This window comes from Mauremys reevesii, linkage group 10 (assembly GCF_016161935.1).
Source record: "Mauremys reevesii isolate NIE-2019 linkage group 10, ASM1616193v1, whole genome shotgun sequence".
NCBI classification, from domain to species: domain Eukaryota; kingdom Metazoa; phylum Chordata; order Testudines; family Geoemydidae; genus Mauremys; species Mauremys reevesii.
Window position 1 is genome coordinate 65,058,272 of NC_052632.1, and position 21,863 is coordinate 65,080,134.

Here is a 21,863-nt window from a genome sequence, read left to right on the forward strand (position 1 = left end):
ACTGCTTTCCCCTCATCCACAGAGCCAGTTATCTCATCATAGAAGGCAATTAGGTTAGTCAGGCATGACTTGCCCTTGGTGAATCCATGCTGACTGTTCCTGATCACTTTCCCCTCCTTTAAGTGGTTCAGAATTGATTCCTTGAGGACCTGTTCCATGATTTTTCCAGGGACTGAGGTGAGACTGACTGGCCTGTAGTTCCCTGGATCTTCCTTCTTCCCTTTTTTAAAGATGGGCACTACATTAGCCTTTTTCCAGTCATCCGGGACCTCCCCCGATCGCCATGATTTTTCAAAGATAATGGCCAATGGCTCTGCAATCTCATCAGCCAACTCCTTTAGCACCCTCGGATGCAGCGCATCCGGCCCCATGGACTTGTGCTCATCCAGCTTTTCTAAATAGCCCCAAACTACTTCTTTCCCCACAGAGAGCTGGTCACCTCCTCCCCATACCGTGCTGCAGAGTGCAGCTGTCTGGGAGCTGACCTTGTCTGTGAAGACAGAGGCAAAAAAAGCATTGAGTACACTAGCTTTCTCCACATCCTCTGTCACTAGGTTCCCTCCCTCATTCAGCAAGGGGCCCACACTTTCCTTGACTTTCTTCTTGTTGGTAATAATGTCCTTTTTTCTCTCACAACCTGCAGTTAGATCCCTTGCATGTTTCTCTTACTTTTGCTGCTGCTTCTTATTGCTTATTGTGTATCACCCTTTACGTTGTACTACATGGCCACACCACTGCTCCATCGGAGTTTCCTTCTCAGTGGCTTCCTTTAGGGTATGCTATAGCACAGCTGTCTGTGGCTTTAACCTTTATACACTTTTGTGCTTCTCTCCCCACCATTGATTTATGTGGGTGGCTAGCATGTGGGCCCAGGAGCAAACTTCACAAACCAACATTCTCCTGCCAACTTTCAGGAGAACTGCCAAACTGCCAGAACTGCCAAAATTCTGCCTCAGCAGCATGATCAGAGTCCATGGGGAAATCTAAGATTCTTTTGAGATTTTTATTCCAAAATCCTGGTCAGGAATCTGGAGGTGGGAGAGTGTGGTTTCCTATGGCATACCAGAGGACTGCTGCAAGAGAAAAGAGGGAGTATTCTTATTTCAACTAATTTGAAGATGTGAAAAGGTTTGGTTTTGGTTTGAGGTCTAGGCTGAGATTTAGGTTAGTGTTTGTTTATTTCCAGCTGATCTGCTTGTCTCTATGTGGATTATCTTTCCCTGACTATCTGTCCATCAGAACCTGTCATTTATATTTTTACAGATACTTAAGATATTATGTAGTCAAACAGTGCTATAATTCACCTTCAGCCTCAGTTGCAGTCATTTTCTGTTCACTTAAGAAGAGTCTCATAAATCATTCATAACAAAGGAAAATAAATCTCTCAGCTCACACCGTGCACCGCTACCATTATTAAATTTCAGTCCACCCTTCCTTAAAAAATAAAGATGAATGCATTTAGTAACAATAAATAACTAGGACTGCCAGCCTTAATTATGTACTGAAAAAACTGTCTACATGTGTAAGGAATTTGAACTAGAGCAATGCATGTTTTCTTTTTAGGCATCTGAGCACTAATTCATTAGGAAAATTAACTTTCATGTATATTATTTGCTAATTGTGGAGTGGAGTTGTACTTAACACCCCCAGGGAACATCAACAATGGTCTAGCTAAAGAATAAGGAATATGATAAAGTTTCAGTGAATATGCTCATGATCTATACTCCACTCCTGACAAACCATGCTATGCCCTTGAGAATCCCGCAGGCGTGAAGCATTGAATTTGTTGTATTAGTTCAGCAGTTAACACTCATGCAACTTTCTCAGTAGAATCAGGAGCCTACTGAATTACCCATGTGTATGCATTTAAGATTAGGCCATCTTAATTTGCTTTTCATGTGACAGATAGTGTGACTTATTGTCAATTTTCTTATTCAGAGTGGGATCTAATCTAGAAAGAAAGTGGTGAATACCACAGAGAGGTGTTTTGTTTTTGTTTTAGGTGCTGGGGGTATTGTGCTTTTTCTCTTCTTTGGAAGATTAACTTGTTTAGTGTAACTTGTTTCAGCAGAAGTTTGGTCTGTGAAACAGAAATATTTGATATTTGATATTTAGAATGTATTAAACATATTGAGCGGTTTTGAAAGCTAGGCTTGAACAAAAATCTAGTTAATTTTAAAAAGATAAACCTTTTATTTGAAGAATAAATGGGTCACCATTTTGGGGGGGGCTCACACTGTGATCTTTCATCATTTGTTCAAATAAAGCTTTCATAGATTAAAAGAAAATAGTGTGGTATAAAAGGAGATTTTAAGTGACATAGGGCAGAAAGTCCTGGCATTGGGATACACTTCATCCTTACTACAGTCCATAGCTTTGACACTTCGTGTGTAATACAGTGACAGGTAGTAACTACTGAATTTGTAGTATTTGGAAGTGTATTTACAATAAAATAAAATCAACCTTTCTGTATTTAAGGTATATTTTTAGTAGACCAAAAATGTGTTTGCAGCTGTATTTCTGTGAAGCAACAATGTTCCCATGGAAATTAAGTAAGTCTGTATATGACCCTTCTAGATATGGTGAAGAAAGGCTGACCTTGGTCAAAGTGACATTTTTTCACATTTGTATTTGAATTTTGGACCAAAAATGCACAAGCAACTATAGTGTATGAACAGTGTATATAATATACAGTGAAACCTGCAATCAGGATACCTTCAGCAAATAGCATCCTGTCATAAGTGACTGCTTTAATGTAACCACAAGTTTTCATGTGCAATTTGGTTTGACCTTTAGTTAAGACCTACCTTTAGATGAGTAAGCCCTCAACTCTACTAAAGCTTGCACATGAGTAATTTTATGCACATGAGTAATCCCACTGATCTCAAAATTCTAACACTGAACTCAGTGAAATTATTCACGTGCATATATATACTCATGAGTAGAACTGTGGCTCTAGTTTGTGCTGGTTTGTTGGATGATTTCTTAAAACAGTTTCACTGTACTGTCTATAAAAATATATTTAACCTGTTAGATCAACTGATATTTAACAGACCCATAAATTAAAAATACATTTATGTTTATACACACACAATTTCTAACAGTATCTTATCTATTGGGTATTATTTCAAATTGGTTTCTATATTTTCTTTTTGCATTTTAACCACCGTATAAGGAGTACCTGATGCTGACCTGAGTTTGTTACATTGGTATAAACCTAGAAGAAAAATCCACTTAATTCAATGGCATTTTTTCCAAGATTAACACCAGTGTAACTGAAGCAGAATCAGGCTGTATGCATTTGTGATGCAGAGGGTGGTCTATGTATTCCTCATTCCAGTCATAAAACAGAGAAAATAATCTGGGGTGGTTTTATTTCACTCTTTTTTTTCCTCTCTCTCTCTCTCATTTAGAACATAACAAAGAGCTGAGGGGCTTGCTAGAACAAGATTCAATGGTACCTAACTGGTACATTACAAATAGTGATCCACACTGTGAATTAAATTCTAGATGTCTGTAAATATTGTGGCTATACCTCTATGAAGTTGAAAATGGAAAGGCCGCCTTTGTCACAGCCTAACTGGATAGGAAAAGCTTTCCACTGAAAATGCACAGCACACAATTGCTACTTACATGTATTTTTATTTCTATGATGCAGCTGTATATGGCACATGCTGTTATCATCCACTATACAGATAACATTATGAAAAGACCTGGAAGTGTGACAAGAAAAGCTTTTCTTGTACTTAGTTAAGCTTGCCAGAAATCACTATGCTGCAAGTCTTCTCTTTCTTTTGCTGATGAAAAACAAAACTCATAGTGCTACAATCGTGCTAAGTGACAAATAGCATAAAGGTAAATAAATACATAGAAGAAAAATTGTTCTGTCTTCAGAGTTTTCACAAAGTGGAAGCAGCATGGCTCCCTGGTAGTTCAATTCAATAGCACATCAACACTTCATCATTCAATAATTTAAGAATCCGTGGTGGCAGCTGATGGAGATTTGTGCTGTTCCCTCCCCCAAGCTTTTGCAGGTTTAATCATTTTCAGTGAATAATTAAAAGAGACCTACATATAAATAATGTCCACTACCACCTGGTGATATTAGTGAAGCAAATTTGTGTCCATTTACCACCTTAAATTCTCCAGCACAGCATGCACACTCCTGACATCCATTTAAACACTTAACAAAATGTTCCTGTATTGATTTTAGTGTCTTTTGATCCACTCAAATGAATTACATATGAGTATTTAAGTATTTGTGAGTGGTCCAAATGGGCACTGATCCTAAATAATTACCTCAGCTTCCCCAAGAGAGCACCCCCTTTTTCCTGCTCCCCTTGCTTGTTTGTGGAGTACCTGGCCAGCATATTGCATAAGAAGTTTAGAAGTAAAAGAAAAAGAGGGCAATTGATTCTCAACTCTCACCATTTTTTACATTAATGCAACACCACTGCATTCATTGCAGTTACTCCTGATTTAACCCAGTATAAATGAGAGGAGAACCAGCCCCAGAGTTTTCATCTATTTGGAACATTTAATGAGGAAGGAAAGATTCTATTCATTTTAATGGATTTTTGGATAAAGGGCCCAGTACAATGCCCACAGAAGTCACTGGGAATCTTTCTATTAACTTCACTATACATTAGATCAGGCCCCTAGAGAAAGAAGTGAAAGATGCTTTCCTCCTCTTTTGCAAGGGTCTCAGTCCATACAAGTACCTCCTGGGAAGTTTTACTTTTACTTGTGGTGACTAAAGCTCAGTTCTTTATAAAGCCTCTTGTAAATTTTCTGAGTTGTGAAATACATTCTTGTGAAAGCTATGCTGTAACATAAATACAGGAAGTATTCCCTGTACCATCCAAATTGCACAGAGGTACATCAAGGATAATCCCTTCCTTTGTTTTCCATTCTGATTCTCAGAGGCACTGGTTTGCGGGAGGTTCTCACAAACTTTTCTGCCTCCTACTAGATTTTTACTCATGATTTTTTTTAAATTGCTTGACATGTTAGAGCAGTGGTTTTCAACCTTTTTTCATTTGCAGGCTTCTAAAAAATTTTGAATGGAGGTGTGGACCCCTTCGGAAATCTTAGACTCAGTCTGTGGATCCCCAGGGGTCTGCAGTCCACAGGCTGAAAACCACTGTGTTAGAGTACAATAAAAGCAGCTAGAAGTGTACTGGCTTTTTCAAACTACTGTACAGCATTAACTAGCTCTCTCAAGACTCCTGTGAGATAGGTAAGTACATAGCATTCTGCCCATTTTAGAGAATGGAAAAATGAAATGCAGAGAATGACTAGCCCCAGGGCACACAATGATCTAGTGCAGTGGTTCTCAACCTATTTACCATTGTGGGCTGCATAAGTGGCCGACAATGTGTTATGTAGGCTGCATCCAATCCTACCTGTATGGCTTTGAGGATGTCACATGTGCTGCAGCTCTGTGATGATTGGGCCACAGGTTGAGAAACACTGATCTAGTGGTAGAGCTGGGATTAGAAATTAAGGCCCTGATTCTCAACTATAACTGACCTGCATTTGGACACTGTGGAAAGGGGTGGCTGCAGGGAGCCAATTGCAATTCCCTGATTTGGAGCCATATGGTCCTGAGACAAGTTAAAGCAGAAGAGGTCCTCCTCTAAGTTATGCTGCTGGCACTGCAGACATAAAGTTCCTTACACCAGCAGAGGATCAAATATAGCAGAGCTCATATCTGCTACATTCCCTTCTCATTAATCATTCAGAAGTAAAGTGGCTTCACTTCATCAGAGTGGAGTGAATTAAGCTAATGTAAGCTGAAGCCACTTTATTTCAGAATGAGACCATCCACGCCCACACTTCTGTAACAGCCTGGAATTACAGAAGATCTTCTTTAACTGGCTGGTTGGTATTCCTACATGTTAGAGCTTCTACTAAGGCTTGATCTGCATTTTGAAAGTTATATTAGTAGAGCTATGTCGTCAGGGGCGTGAAAAAAACACATCCCTGACGGACATAGTTATGCTGACACAACCTCCAGGGTTGACACAGCTATACCAATGGAAAAGATCTTCCAGTGCCATAGCTAACGTCATTCAGGACGTGGTGTTCCTATATCTTTAGAAAAACCCTTCTGTCAATGTAGGCTGCATCTACGTTATGAGGTTTTGCTGGCGTAGCATAGTTGTGCCAGCAGTCTCTGTACTGTAGGCATACCTAAGAGGAGACAGAAAGAGAGAGACATAGACAGTCATGTTCAATGACTACTGAACTTTGTGGGTTTAACTAACATGCTAGAAATTCATACATTCAGTTACTTAGGCTTAACTTTCCTGAGTGTCTCCAGGCAGACATGCCCTAACTGTTGGTACAAGAAAGCCCAGGAATGTTGATTTTTCAAAGCATGGTGTGAAGCCCATCTGTTTACTTAGACTTTTGCCTGGCAGAGTGTGTTTGTTTCTTCTTAGCAGAATCTCAGTGATGTTTCTTTGTAATACTAGCTGATAGCAGGTTTTTTTCTGTGCCTGGGTCCAAAGACAGCATTGTTACTCGCCTATATTTAGGGCACCCCATTTCACTCAAGGCTGGCTTAATATGGGGCAGGGAGTAGATCAGGTCTCAGGCAAACAGCATAATGGGAACATTTGTAGGAATAGGTTAGACCAGGGGTGAGCAAACTTTTTTGCCCGAGGGCCACATTGGGGTTGCGAAACAGTATGGAGGGCCGGGTAGGGAAGGCTGTGTCTCCCCAGACCTCCCCCTCCTGGGACCCCCCACCCCAACCACCCCCCTGAGACCCCACCCCCTATCCAACCTCCCCTGCTTCTTGTCCCCAGACCTCCCCCTCCCGACCCCACTGCTATCCAACCCCCCCTGCTCACGGTCTCCTGACCACCCCCCTGCATCTCTGAACCTCCGCCCCATCCAACCGCTCCCTGTCCCCTGACTGCCCCTTGGGACTGCCTGCTCCTTACACACACACCCCCGCTTCCTGTTCCCTTACCATGCTGCTCAGAGCAGCAGAACAGGCTTATTGGAAAGCCTGGGAGGTGGACGGGCGCAATGGCTGCAGGGGAGGGGAGACAGCGGGGGAGAGGCCGGGAGCTCAAGGGCCAGGCAGGATGGTCCTGCAGGCCAGATGTGGCCCATGGGCCATAGTTTGCCCACCTCTTGTCTAGGTATACTTGGTCCTGCCTCAATGCACGAGGCTGGACTAGCTGACCTCTCGAAGTCCTTTCCGTCCCTACATTTCTATTATTCTATTTATTAAAAATCACAAAACAAAATATTTTCTTACCCTGACTTTTATTGAGCTGTATTTTTATGTCTACAGTTATATATTTCTATGTTTGTTTCTTGGTTTCTTCAGTCACGTTTAGCATTTAAGAATGTGCTAAACACATTGTAAGGATGCCACATATGAGAGAGAAAGGTCATACAAATGGTGTTTAAGAAAAAACAGAAAGCGTACAAGGACTGGAAAATGGGAGGGATCAGCAAAGAAACCTACCTTATTGAGGTCAGAGGGTGTAGGGAAGCAGTGAGAAAGGCAAAGAGCCGGGTGGAGATGGACCTAGCGAAGGGGATTAAAACCAATAGCAAAAGGTCTTTTAGCCATATAAATAGGAAGAAAACTAAGAAGGAAGAAGTGGGATCGCTTAAAACTTTAAACGGAGTGGAGATTAGGGATAATCTTGGCATGGCACAATATCTAAACGAATATTTTGCCTCGGTCTTTAATGAGGCTAATGAAGGGCTAAGGAATAGTGGTAGAGGGACTGACGGGAATGAAGATATGGGGGTAGACATTACGTATCTGAGGTAGAAGCCAAACTTGAACAACTTAATGGAAGTAAATCAGGGGGCCCGGATAATCTTCATCCTAGAATATTAAGGGAATTGGCGAGTGAAATTGCAAGCCCGTTAGCGATGATTTTTAATAAATCTCTAAACTCGGGGGTTGTACCGTTTGACTGGAGATTAGCTAATATAGTTCCTATATTCAAGAAGGGGAAAAAAAGTGACCCGGGTAACTACAGGCCTGTTAGTTTAACATCTGTAGTATGCAAAGTCATGGAAAAAATTTTAAAGGAGAGAGTGGTTATGGACCTTGAGGCCGATGGCAACTGGGACAAGTTACAGCATGGTTTTACAAAAGGTAGATCGTGCCAAACCAACCTGATCTCCTTCTTTGAGAAAGTAACAGATTTTTTAGACAAGGGAAATGCGGTGGATCTAATATATCTTGATTTCAGTAAGGCGTTTGATACAGTACCGCATGAGGAATTACTGGTTAAATTGGAAAAGATGGGGATCGAAATGAAAATCCAGAGGTGGATAAGGAGCTGGTTAAAGGGGAGACTGCAGAGGGTCATATTGAAGGGTGATCTGTCGGGTTGGAGGGGGGTTACCAGTGGAGTTCCTCAAGGTTCGGTTTTGGGTCCAATTTTATTTAATTTATTTATCGCTGACCTCGGAACCAAAAGTAGGAGTGGGCTGATAAAGTTTGCGGATGACACCAAGTTGGGAGGTATTGCCATTTCGGAAAAGGATCGGGATATCCTCCAGGGAGATTTGGATGACCTTGTAAACTGGAGAATTAGTAACAGGATGAAATTCAATAATGAGAAGTGTAAGGTTATGCATTTAGGGATGACTAACAAGAATTTTAGTTATAAGCTGGGGACGCACCAGTTGGAAGTAACGGAGGAGGAGAAGGACCTAGGAGTCCTGGTTGATCGTAGGATGACTATGAGTAGGCAATGTGATGTGGCCGTTAAAAAAGCTAATGCGGTCTTGGGATGCATTAGGCGAGGTATTTCTAGTAGAGATAAGGAGGTGCTAGTCCCATTATATAAGGCATTGGTGAGACCTCATTTGGAGTATTGTGTGCAGTTTTGGTCTCCCATGTTTAAGAAGGATGAATTCAAACTGGAACGGGTACAAAGAAGGGCCACTAGAATGATCCGAGGAATGGAAAGCCTGTCGTATGAAAGGAGACTTGAGGAGCTCGGTTTGTTTTCCTTAACCAAAAGAAGGATAAGAGGAGATATGATTGCACTCTTTAAATATATCAGAGGATAAATACCAGGAAGGAGAGGAATTATTTCAGCTCAGTGCTAATGTGGACACGAGGACAAACGGATATAAATTGTCAGTCAGGAAATTTAGGCTTGAAATTAGACGAAGGTTTCTAACCATCAGAGGAGTGCAATTCTGGAACAGCCTAACGAGGGAAACAGTGGGGGCGAAGGACGTCCATGACTTTAAGATTAAGCTGGATAAGTTTATGGAGGATGGTATGATAGGATAACGGGTTTAGTCAATAGGTCAATAACGTGCCACACTGGTAATTAGTACAAAGGGTCAATGTTGGGATATTGTTAGCCTTTTCCAGAGGGTCTGGCTGGAGAGTCTTGCCCACATGCTCGGGGTTCAGCTGATCGCCATATTTGGGGTCGGGAAGGAATTTTCCTCCAGGGTAGATTGGCAGTGGCCCCGGAGGTTTTTCGCCTTCCTCCGAAGCATGGGGCAGGGGTCGCTTGCTGGTGGATTATCTGCTTCTTGAAGTCTTTAAATCATGATTTGGAGCATTCAACAGCAGAGTCAAGGGAGAGAATTAGTTCAGGAGTGGGTGGATCGGCTTATGTGGCCTGCATCTTGCAGGAGGTCAGACTAGATGATCATAATGGTCCCTTCTGATCTTGAATTCTATGTTTCTATGATTCTATGATCTATCAAGGTTGCAAAAACAACTCTGGCAACACCAAGGCCTGGTCTACACTTGGGGGGGGATCGATCTAAGATATGCAACTTCAGCTATGAGAGTAGCGTAGCTGAAGTCAATGTATCTTAGATTGACTTAGAATCACTTACTTCACATCCTCACGGCGCAGGATTGATGGCCGCCACTCCCCCGTCAACTTTGCTTCCGCCTCTTGCCAAGCTGGAGTTCAGCAGTTGACGGGAGAGCGATTGGGGATCGATTTATCACATCTACACTACATGCAATAAATCGATCCCCGATAGATCGATCGCTACCTGCCGATCGGCGGGTAGTGTAGACGTACCCCAATGGAACAAGATCAAACACTACCCTGAGAACAGGAGTTTCTTCATTGTTGTTCAAGTGCATTGCACTTTCTCTCAGCAAAAATTCCATTTAAGGGACTGGAATTCTCTCCTCTTTTCAGCTCAATTCAAGTATCAAATATTTGAACTGGTATTTTTAGTCTTGTAATGATAAGCATAGCACAAAAGCAAATACCCTCCCATTCCTAATGTCCAGAGATACTAATTTCTGTATGCAATATTTCCAGTATTCAATCGTTTTTTATTCTGCTTCAAGACTGTAAAGTCCTAGCACCACAGAAGCGACCATCTGACTTCTGCAATATAGCTAAGTAACTGGAGAGTATACAGGGGAGCAGGAGAGGGGAGAAAATGGAATTAGTGAGTGAGAAATGCCTATCAGTATACTATGCTTGTTCTTTGCCTTATTTTGGTTTATAAAATACTTTCAGTACTTTGTACTTCTGTGATGTCTTTCATCTATGGGATCTCAGAGCATTTTATACACATTATTAATTAGGCCCCACAACAACGCAGGAGGTAATTAAGTATTTATTATTTTAAAGATGGATAAGCTGAAACAGAGTCTGAGCCACAGGACTTGATTCTCATTTACACTTAAAGTGGGTGTAAATTATATATATGTTCATGTTGAGGCTCCTTCACGCAGCCAGAACAGTAGTTTTGGTGTGAATGAGAATCAGGTCCATAGAGGTTATGTCAAACAGGGAGCCAATGGTAAAGCAGGGACTAGAACCCACTTTTTTCTGGTTCACAGTCCCCTACTAGACAACACTCCCTCCACCCCCAAAAATGGAAACACAAATACAAAAGAAAGGATACCCAACAAGGTAATATAATTAAAGCCAAAAGAAGTTTCATAAGTGCAATATTAAACAATAGTTTATATATGTTCAACCCACTAGCAGGCCTAGTTCACCCTGCTGTAGAAATCCAGCACAAGACAGAAAAAGAAACGAAGACTCTGAAAAGATCCCTTCAGAGTTATTTTTGCACCATTCCATTGGGAGGAGGGACTATCAGTTCCCATGGGATAGGCCATGTTTCCACACCAGGAATTCTAAGGGACCACACAGCCCTGTCCATTAAGAACTAAATGTAAAACTCATCCCTTTGATTTCTCTCTCTCTCTCTCACTCACACACACACACACACACACACACACACACACAGAGCGCTCTCTCTCTCTCTCACACACACACACACAGCGCTCTCTCTCTCACACAGCTCACTCACACACAGACACGCACAAATGGCTCTCTCTCTCTCTTACACGGGTCTCTTTCTCTCTCTCACACACATGGCCCTCTTTCTCTCTTTCTTGCTCTCTCTCTCACACACACATAGCCCTCTCACCCTCTCTCTCTCTTTCTCTCTTACACATGCACACACACACAGAGTTTGCTCTTGCTCTCTCACACACACTTTCTCTTACAGGCTTAGAAGGAAGAGGGAGAGACTGGTGCTGCTCTCTCTAAATCCTTCGGATATGCACAGATATGAAAATGACGAGTGCCATTATAAATAGATGTCAAAGGGACCCCAGGACTTTTCCTCTACTTCCTGGTAGTACAGCTTCGCTGGAGCTAATTTATCCAGGACTTCCCTGGCCATAGCTGCCCAGGGAAACCCCATTAAAGAGATTTACTCCACATAGAGGAGGTGTGGAAAAGGTAGTACAATAGTATTACCTTGCTTGAAAAATCTCTACAGTGCTAAAAGAGGAATGATGTGGCCCACTGGCCCTAACCATAGCTTACCCAGGCACACTACTTCCTGCCTGTGTGGATGCAAAATCTACAAGGAGCAATCAGCAATGTCTTAGGTGTATTGTTTTTACTTTCCTGATGATGTCAAGAAAGTTTTGTTAGCTAAGCTGGGCTCCCTCTACTGCCTCTGCAGCAGCAGAGTAAAAGAGATGGGCAGTGACTATTGGCATTTGTTTTTGAACCTGAGCAAGAAAACAATGACTTTAAAACATATGCATTTCAAATCTGGAGGACATTTTGTACAAACGTCAAGGTTGATTTAAATTTTGGGCATAAACCACCTGACAGTGTCCCTTTAATATTGTACTATTTCAGCTTTTATTAAGTATAACAGCAGTGAAAAAAGGTACACAAACTGGTGCAAAACCTAGTAAATCTTTGCATTTACTTAATTTGTCCTGACAAGAAGCCATAGTTATTCAAGTTTAAGTCTGGAGTGCAATAACCTTGTATTTATCCAAGATGTGCTCATAAAAGCAACACAGCCTTTAAACAAGAGGCAGTCCTCCCACCCCCGTGATTTTATACATGAATGTGAACTACTTACATTTCTAATATGTACTATGACACTTAAAGCAAGATCTGCTCTAGAGTGCTGGAAGAATGCCCATCCATTCTGTCATCACCAGCATATGGTAATAAAGCTGACCCACATAGACCTGGAAAGTTTTTGCATAAGTTTTGAGAAGTGCTTTTGTTATCCAATTATTTTCTAACAAAACTTTGCTTTACCAAAAGGACAGCATAAGGTGAAGGAAAGTCTTTGTGGTTTAGAAAGGGTCCAGGCCTCTATGTATCAGCTCTTCCCTACCCTGCTCTGCCTCAGGGTGGAAGCCCACCTGAGGTAGCACCCTATATTCTCCCTACATACAAGAGATGTGATTCCCAGCTCGCATAGACATACTCATGCTGGCTCTCATTGAGCTAGTGTGCTAAAAATAGCAGTGTAGCTGGGATAGCAGGGGCAGTGGTGAATGGCAACACAGGGCTAGTTGTGCTGCGTATACCCATGGGGCTCAGGTGGTTTGTACTTGGCACGACTAGCACATGCCGCCACTGCCCATGCCACCCTGGCTACACTGCTATTTTAAGCATGCTAGCTCAATGACAGTTAGTGTGAGTTTGTCTATGTGAGCTGGAAATCACACCCCAGCTCCAAGTGCAAACGTAGCCTAACACACACAACCAGCCATCTGCATGACAAATGCTGCATTCGCTCTGCTGCTGGGAGGGAAGGAATTACCTTCTATGAATAAAATGCCAATTCATATCCCCAACTACTATAGAGTGAAAAGGGTAATAATGCTAGTGGGCACTCATCCACCACCCATGACTTATATAGTGGCTGTGACTGCATCACTTCTCTGATGCTCCCAGACCCAGCTAGAATGAGGCACAAAACACTTGAGGCCACTCTGGATTACAGGACTTAATGAAAACCTATGCCTCAGTGATGATTAATGGGCTATGGGTCTGGTCTCATTACAGTTTTAAGGTCTTGAACTATGCATCTAGATAGAATATAATCCTTTTAGGAGCAAATTGTTTCCTGCTTGTCCATTGCTGGCTAAGGACTTTCCACTGGGAAAATCTAACAATCTTCTCTAAGGAATAAAAGATGCTCTGAGGTTCTAGAAGTACAACAGTGTTATAACAAACTCATTTAAATCAGGGCAAAAACACCTTATCTTGCAAATTAGTATTTTAGATCCTGGTGCACTGAAATCGTGTAACTTTTTATTTCAATTAGAAATAATAAGGTTGAAAAGAACATCTCTTTCTTAAATATACAGATGCGGAATGAATTTCTTTTCATCTGAGCAAGATTGAAATGTCTAAATGTTGCATTACTACTTCAAATTGTAGATTGAGAATCTCAATACACATTTTAATTTACATGTAGTACCACAGCAACTGTATACAAAACACCATTTTTGCTTACGGAAAACTCAGATTTAACAACTGTCTAGTAGTCAGAGTCTTAAGGCAGAAGTCGGGGAGCATATTACACATACACATAAACATGCACACGGAATAATTAAGGATCTGATTCTCTTCTCAGACAGTGCAATTTGATGCAGCTCTGTTGAAATCAATGAAGCTGTGCTGATTTACATTAACTGAGGATCTGGTCCTCAGCTGTTGGTTTTTTAAATGAATGAAATGTATCCCTTCCCCATTAAAATTAGTAATGTATTGTTTTCTAAGAGTTATATCATATTCTTATGACATATTCCCCATATTAGGAAAATCCTATAGGAACGGGATAGACAGTAAATGCAACTGCAAGAGATGAGTCTCCTGAAGTTTGCTACAAGGCAACAGGGTTTGGGAGTCCATTGGGGAAACAGAGGGCATGGATCTGCAAAACCACATAATCAGAGATCTGCAGTGAGCACCTTCTGTGGAGATGTATATAATGTGCTGTGTAACATACGCTGGTGTATATAGACGTGCTTCTAGCTCTGCAGCGGAACATTATGTAAATGCTGTGCTGCTCATTACATTGTTCTGAGACATTTTATAGTTTTGTAGTAAATGCAGATAAATGCATATACCATTTCTCCAAAACACATGAGCTTTTAATGTGACGTATACGATCAGATATTTATGTGCAAAGACGTTATGCTTTGTGATTCTAAAGATCATAATACTTAAAATCGTGCTAATTGAAAAAACACATAATTTTAATAAATCTATCAACAAGTAGTGACTATATGAGATGCCTGAATCAAAAAGAACAAAAGAATAACTCATGCAGATATAAACAGATATTGTGGAAAGAGCCTAAAGAAAGATTGTTGAGTTGTCCCAGTAGCAATGTTCTGTGCTGCCATATGGGGGGATTGTCTCTTCTGTGAGCAAATCCCATGAGGAAGTGTCTCATGTTCCTTAACGGTGACACCTCTGTCCTGCTAAGACTAATGACTCATTGACTCTAAATGGAATGCCAAACTGTCCTCCTTAGCTAGAAGGCTAGTATTTTATCAGCCATGAGGAAAGAAAGTCTGTGGTTAATGCATCAGGCCAGACCTCCGAGATCTGAGTCCTGTTTCCATCTCTGCCACAGACTTCATGTGTGACCTAGTGCAAGTCATTTAACTGTCCTTTGCCAAAGTTTCCCATCTGTAAATTTGGAATAATATTTCCCTTCCTCCCTCAAGTGTTAAGAGGATTATTTCATTAATATATTCATGATGTTCAAACACTATGAAGATGAGTATTGTAGATAAGTCTGTATATGAAATAACTACATGAAAGTTTAAAGTGCAGTTAAGGATATTAAAGTAACCATGTAAAAATGAGACCTTTTAATTTCACAGCTCCGTTCCTGTATTTTACTCTTGTGACCATATGCAGGAAAAGTTCTAAGAGAATGAGCTGGATTTTATTCTGGCTCGTGCTTCAAATCATGTCTAGAATTCTTAACTAACTTACATTTGCAGAAATTTCATTGCTGTTAATTTGTGTTTTTTCTGGTTCACACTTGAACTGCCAGATCCCAGATTGAGTTTGCAGCACAGACAGTTAGAAATAATTTGTAACCTGACCAGATTTGATAGAGGAATATTAGAGAAACATCCACATGGAACTCCATATTGCTATTTTCAGAATAAAATGGTGCTTCCATGTGAAGGAAAAAGAAAGATTATTTGATTTCCACAAGAGATGTGGCAGATGCTTGAAGGAGAGAAAATAAGAGCCTATGTTTAACAGAAATTACAAAAATTTCTTTGGAACATCTTCAGAATGTATTTGTTCATGCTCTTGCCTAGGGAGGTTGTGGAATCTCCATCTCTGGAGATATTTAAGAGTAGGTTGGATAAATGTCTATCAGGGATGGTCTAGACAGTATTTGGTCCTGCCATGAGGGCAGGGGACTGGACTCGATGACCTCTTGAGGTCCCTTCCAGTCCTAGAATCTATGCATCTATGTGTTAGGTCATCTTGGTCTGATTGTGCCAGTTTGGAACCTGCACTGTCACATGCTGAGTGACATAAATTTAGGCCATGTCTTCAGAATGTTTATAGTGGAAGTTCAGTAATTCTCAGTGTCCCTCATGATGCATATATTGTGTATTACTAGTTTCACAGTATTTTTAGAAACGAAAAGGGAGAGGCTGCATGTGCGGTGTGTGTTTTTTAAGTTATCAGATGGCAATAAAATAATCTGATCTCACTAAAACACAAGCAGTGTCCTAACAAACAAATAAGTTATTTTTCAAAATGAGCTTCTATTAGTGTTGAGACATTGAATTGGGCAGTCCTAAATATCCATTTTAACAAGCCTCGGTTGAGATCTTCTCTTCTTGACAAAATTAGCTATTTTTTAACTATATATGCATCTTTCTTTCCAGTTTTTGTGTGTCAGAGCAAGAGAGAGACAGAGGCAGGGCTACTATATAATGGTCTAAATATACTTAATCGTGTCTCAGTGTGGGAGATGGACTATATGACCACTTGAGGTTCCTTCCAGCCCTACATTTCTATATGGAGTTGCAGCCCAGTTCCCTCCCTCTCTGTGCCATTCATCCTCCAATCCTTGTGTGGCTACAGTGGTATCTACAGTGGTACCTAGCTGTATCTTATGCCCCACAAATCATCACTCTAATACATACACTTCCCTTTCTAAGCTTTGGCAAATGCCTTTCAGCTCTTACTGAGTTTCTGCAGATACTTACAGGAACCAAGAGCTACTCCATCAAATTCAACCTGCAATGCAGCAACCCCCTTCAGGACAGAAGGATTTTATCCTTTGAAAATTATTTTTATTGGATAAATACATCTTGAAAAAGCCATCTGCACAGATTGAGCAGGCATCCAGAAATACAGTCAGCATTATGTAGACTGCACACACTAAAATTAGAGATCATGGTTATTAGTAATATCCAAAGCTTTTTAACAATCTCTTTTTATAAGAAAGTCAAACAAAGCCAGTATAATCCAAGAAGAGAAGAAAAATGTATTATTGTAAAGGTTTATAACCTATCATTAAAATTAATCAGGACTTTCTAGTTAATCAGAACCATCATGCAAGAAACTAATTATTATGTGTCAGGATCCCTTGTATTTTGGTGAGGGCAGAGAGAGGAGAAAATACCTGAGCAATGAATAAACAGATGCTCCTGCAAAAGATAGTGTTCTAATTTCCTACTATGATAACTTACTAGCTTCTGCCTGAAACAATAGAAAGCACTGCTACCAAGGATGCCATGGACTTGCTAAGTACATGCCTGATACATTGTCGTGCTAGGGAAGGAAAAAAGGGGAGAGGTTAAATATCATACATTGTGATTCCTGCTTGCAATCCTCATTAGTTTCTGCTGTGTCACAGCTTTTGTTTCAAGCAGCTGTCTTTGACTGTGTCAAGTAGTCTGGTTGCTGATGTCCCAGAATACATATCTGATTTCCCATCAATGGCAATTCCATTTTTTGCCAGATAGAAAATAGAGCTTCAGTTCCTCTGTTCAATTTTTGTTTTTCAAAATAGCACACTCTCTTCTCCTTAGCTTGTATGGCTGCATACAGAGCTGGGGAACTCCGAAATTTTAAATTCCAATTTCTTTTATAGCTTGTGCGGGAGCAGCATCCTCTGTCCTTCTCTGATCAGATAGAGATGTGATAAGAGTGCTTTCCTATTGGGAGTTTTTGTAGGCTTTCTTCTTAGAGGGCAGTTAGTTTTTTCTAAGTAGATAAGATCTTCTTTTACATCAAGATTCAAAACTTTTGGCAGAAGATTTTCCATACAAGAAAGCAGCTCTGAATTATACTTTCCCTGGAGGGATATCTACCACTTTTAGGTCTTGTGAATGCTAGGATATTTTAGACCTGTCGTTCCCATTTAAGACAGTAATAGAACCAGTGGAAACTGGAGTGTAGACAAGGATCAGACCAGCTCAGGTAATTTTCCTGTCGTGCCACCTACCCAGTTCTGAAGCTTGTTTACACTACTACCGGGGAGGTTGCAGGGGATGGGATGGGGAGGCTGCTCTGGTTAGGAACTATGGATCTGAAATGTCCAAGTGTAGACACAGCCTCTAATTTCTATATAGTATTTCATTTTCTGTAATTCCAGTCAATGTTCTCTAGTCACACTGCCCATGATAAGATTTGTAATTTGCTCCTGCTGTTATTGAGATGTAGGGTTTTCAGCCAAAGCCTGCACTTTTTTGTCATTATTTCCCATCGTTGCTTCCATTAGTAAATTAAACAGCAATTTCTGCAACTTTTATTTTCCACAAGGGAGAGAGCAGCACAGAGATCTTGTTTAGAGTTAATCCACTGCAGTGTTCCTTGGATAGAAAACAAATCTGGCAGAGTTTCAGTGGGTGCAGCTGATGACTACGTGGTGTTGGAAAGGGTCCTGGGTTTTTAAAAGTCCTTATGTTCACTTTTACTAACACGTGTGGTATCTCCTTCAGAGTCAGTGTTTCTTGAAGGTTTTGATGGTGCTCTCTCCTGTCCTGTAAAAGAAACTTTTAAAAAAAGGCTTAAACTGATTAAGCAGTAGCTTCCATTTCATGGTTCCTGCTCCCCTCCACAATCCCACCCCATCCTGGGAGGAGTTATAGCCAGGCATTCTAGCCCCAATCCAAGGCCCGTTGAAGTCAGTGGAAAGACTCTCACTGACTTCACCAGGCATTGAATTGGGCTCTTTGAATGCAGGAAATAATAGTTCTGATCCAGCCAAGCTTACGATCACATGCTTAATTTTTAACATGTGAGTCATCCCAATTAGGGTTAGGATTAGTAGTCCCAATAGGATGAGTCATGTGCTTAAAGTTAAGCGTTTGATCAAGCTGGATTGCTGCTAACATGCTTTAAATTCTCTCTATAGCTGGATATTTTTCAAAAATTCATCGGCATTTATTTATTCTCAGTGATTACATGCATGCATTATTTTAACTAGATGTCATTTCTTCTTTCTCTCTCCACTTTATTTGAATGCAAATCCAGTCTCTCAGTGAACACTGAAAAGGTCCACAACCTTCTGTTCTACAGAACACAGTTCAGACTTCAGGAGTCAAAGGAAGAAGAACTGTGCCAATCCTTAAGAAAATTAGAAAGCTTTGGATCCTTTTGGATTTAAATTACTGCATGTACCATGTAGCACTAATAATAATATGTAGTAATTAAGGAAATAAATTTATTGTACTTTCTAAAGCACAGCACACACACACACACTTTAATTGACACTGCTTCCAGGTTCATAAGAAAATCTGTCGTACTGCACTTTGAAATAATTGCATTCATTACTGTTTTTATTAAACAGTGGTGGTTGTGACATATCACAACCTATGGCAGTAGGGGTCACATCAGGTAGAACTAGGACATTAAGCAAATAAGAAATCAAGAGACAGTAATTGAAAGATTCTATCTTCTGAACGTATGCACTGTGATCTGTAAGAGTGTATATGTGACTCTAAAACGACTAAGACTGTTACTCTTGAGGTCTTCCTTCCTGTATGAAGTGAGCAAGCATAAAGTGTTAGTACCAGAAAAGAGACAGATTGAGTTGGAAGCTGTTCCTTTAATGCAGTGGTTCTCAAACTTTTGTACTGGTGACCCCTTTCACATAGCAACCCTCTGAGTGCGACCCCCCCCCCTTATAAATTAAAAACATGTTTTTATATATTTAACACCATTATAAATGTTGGAGGAAAAGCGGGGTTTCGGGTGGAGGCTGACAGCTCGTGACCCCCCATGTAATAACCTTGTGACCCCCTGAGGGGTCCCAACCCCCAGTTTGAGAACCCCTGCTTTAATGAATATTGGAGTAAATAGATAAGTAAGCTTCCTGTTCTTGGACAGATCTAATTGATACTAGAGGTTTATGTTACACTGATTTTTAATGGATAGATAGAGTTTATTCATTTGAGCAGGACATGCCTATTATCCAGATAACTGCTCCCAGTTTTTGGACTTCTATAATCTCTAGGGTTCTTTGGTAGGTTATCAATTTGTTCATCAAGAATTAAGTTGTGATTAATAGAACCCCAAAAGAATTTGTTTTTTCTTACTTTGTTCTCCACATGTCTTGAATATACTCATTAGAAGGTCTGGATAACTGTTGATTTGAGCCTGAAACATTTTTTTTCTTGTTTGTATATTAATTCATATACTTGTGTCATGTACAACATTATGTAGCTACATTGTATTACAAGGATGAAATATTATAAAGTTCAAGTTGAAAATAAGATAATCTTTGTAGTTTATAAGAGAATATAAATAATATAAATAAACTAATGCTTGTCATGGGGGGACACATTGAAAAGAAAGGGTTAAATAGTTGCTCTGGGGCCAGGTGGCCCTGCCCCACCAGACCTTCAAAGCCTGCACAGGCTGGAGGAAGAGCTTCAAAAGAGGAAGGTGCAGAGTAGCCAATGGCAGGCAGACAGTAGAGGTAAACTGATGTATACTCTGAGCTCCTAAGAAGGAGAACTACAGGAGCTCTGACCTGGCCAAGTCTACACAGAAAGGACTTGTGACTCTCTAAAGGTCAAAGACTTTGGCCTGGTCTACTAGGAATTTACATTGGTATAACTGTGTCTTTCAGGTGTGCAAGAAATCCACACTCCTGAGAGACATAGCTATACCAACCAAACCCCTCCTGTAGACAGAGCTGGGTCAACAGAAGAATTCTTCCATTGACCTCTCAGGGAAGGTGGATTACCTATGCCACCAAAAAATGTGGAATTTTGTAGCTTTCCTCTTGTAGCATGATCATGGGTGGAACTAGAGAATGGGACACATGGAATTCTCTGCCTCCTAAGTATCTCTACAACTTGTGGCCATTTATTTTGTTTCTTCTAGGTTATAATGGTATTTTTGCCTTTCTGCTGAATTAGAACCACAAGACTTTAGTTTACCAGGGTTTGTTTGGCCCAGAAGGATACCAGTGTTTGCAGATGCATCGGGCCAAAGTGTATATTGTAATATTTCAGTATTTTGATTACTAGCCATTAGTGAATGATTATACCAGATGAACTTGCATGCTACCTGTCCTGGATACCAACAGCATAGGAATGATAAGGGTGTTTAAAACACAAATCATCTAAGCATTAAAATATGCCAAAGATATTATACTATTGTTTTCCACAATAAAGGTAACAAGAAATCTTTCCAGTATAAGGAATTCATTTCTCCAAACTTAAAAATATCATATTGTAATAATGAAAAAATAGCAGGTACTGCTATATTATGATTATGTTCAATTAAGTTTTTTCCCCTTACTTTCCAGACCATAGTAAGAATATACTAATTCTATTTCTGTCTGTGCCGCAGACAGAGTAGTCAAAGTGAATTAGTTTTCACTGATTTTTGCCTAGTCATCTGTAAACAAGATCTATTAAAATAATTAAATGCAGATTTTGTAATTTGTACAGTGTTTAACTGAAAAATAGGAAATGTTGTAAGGATGAGTATATTTAGCACCAATTTGCCTCTAAGCTATACAAATGTTGTGGACACCGTTATTCCTTGGCGAATTAAAAGCTGATCTCTTTTCGATTATAGGGTTGATGCTGATTTTTGTAAAATACACACAAAGAAAACCCCATACTACTGTGAGAAAAATTATAAATAAAGTCAATAAGGTACAGGCGAGCACACCGGAGTCCACCCATACAGAGCTCACTGAAGAACTGGAGCCTTAGTCTTTCCTCGGGCAAAACCTCCACTGGTTTCAATGGAGCTTTAGCTGAGCTAAGATTAAGTAAACACTGAAGAATTTGACTCTTTTTGTCCATCGTGATTTTTAATTTAACTTCCTTCTCACTGTTTTCCCCCGCTTCAAAAAAGTTTCCTTTCTCAGTAACCAGATTACATTTATGCTAATTGTCCTAAAGGCTTAACCCTTAGTTTTCAAATCCATTCCCTCACTTGGCTATTCCCTATGGAGCCTACCACATGCTCAAAAAGTGGTCAGAATAGATATCCAAGGATAAGCAACTGCTGCTTTGCCAGCTTTTGACTAGCCTGATTGTTGGCTGCTGTCCTACCGATCCTCCTAGGATCTGTGAG

The 21,863-nt window shown here is 40.4% G+C and overlaps 1 protein-coding gene and 1 long non-coding RNA gene across 3 annotated transcripts in view; one reads left to right on the forward strand and one right to left on the reverse strand.

The window, feature by feature from the left end:
- SHISA9 (shisa family member 9) overlaps window positions 1-21,863 on the reverse strand; it is a 245,333-nt gene that overhangs the window by 119,155 nt on the left and 104,315 nt on the right. The gene's annotated exons all lie outside the window — the stretch shown is intronic.
- Window positions 965-21,863, forward strand: part of LOC120374084 — a 58,208-nt gene continuing 37,309 nt past the window's right edge. Inside the window, exon 1 of the long non-coding RNA XR_005585887.1 lies at window positions 965-1,164. This is a non-coding gene — a long non-coding RNA (uncharacterized LOC120374084). The remainder of the gene's footprint in view (window positions 1,165-21,863) is intronic.